Here is a 919-nt window from a genome sequence, read left to right as displayed (position 1 = left end):
GGATCACTTGAGGTCACGAGTTTGAGGCCAGCCTGGCCAACATGGTGAAACCCCATGTCTACCAAAAAATACACACACACACACACACACACACACACACACACACACACACACACATTAACTGGGTGTGGTAGTGCATGCCTGTAGTCCCAGCTATGTGGGAGGCTGAGGTGGGAGAATCGCTTGAACCCAGGAGGTGGAGACTGCAGTGAGCTGGATTGTGCCACTGCACTCCAGCCTGGGCAACAAGAGCAAAACTCCGTCTCAAAAAACAAACAAACAAACAAACAACACCTGTGTAACAGAGGTCATTGAATTTCTAAACGTTGAGAGACTTCACATTAAAAAAAAAAACAACTCACAATTCAATATTATTGAGTGAAAGAAACCAGACACAAAAGGGTACATTCTATATGATGCTGTTTATGTGACATTCAAAAACAGGCCACGTGACAACATAGTAATAAGGACAGTGGCTATCCTTGTTAGGAGTTATGACTGGGAGGAGGCAGGAGGGAGCTTTCTGGAAACACTCTACATCTTGTTCTTGAGAGTGGGTGTATATATATCAAGTGTTTATCAAGCTGTGTGGTTAAGATTTGCACACTTGTATATATTATACCTCGATTTAAAAAATCTAAATAAGTAAATAAAGATACCTTCAAATCTCTTAAAAAACAAAAACAAGAAGAGGCCAGGCTCGGTGGCTCACACCTGTAATCCCAGCACTTTGGGAGGCTGAGGCAGGAGGATTGCTTGAGGCCAGGAGTTCAAAACCAGCCCAGGCAACAAAGCGAGACCCCTGTCTCTACTAAAATAAATAAAACCATAAAATAAAAAAATTAATTAGAGAGATCGAACCATCATCTGCCAGTTTGTATTAGAAAAAAAGAGAGAGAGGCCGGGCGCGGTGGCTCAC

The sequence above is a fragment of the Hylobates moloch genome, unplaced genomic scaffold (assembly GCF_009828535.3).
Source record: "Hylobates moloch isolate HMO894 unplaced genomic scaffold, HMol_V3 SCAFFOLD_1, whole genome shotgun sequence".
NCBI classification, from domain to species: Eukaryota; Metazoa; Chordata; class Mammalia; order Primates; family Hylobatidae; genus Hylobates; species Hylobates moloch.
The sequence above is the reverse complement of the archived record's forward strand: the minus strand, read 5'-3'. Positions refer to the sequence as shown.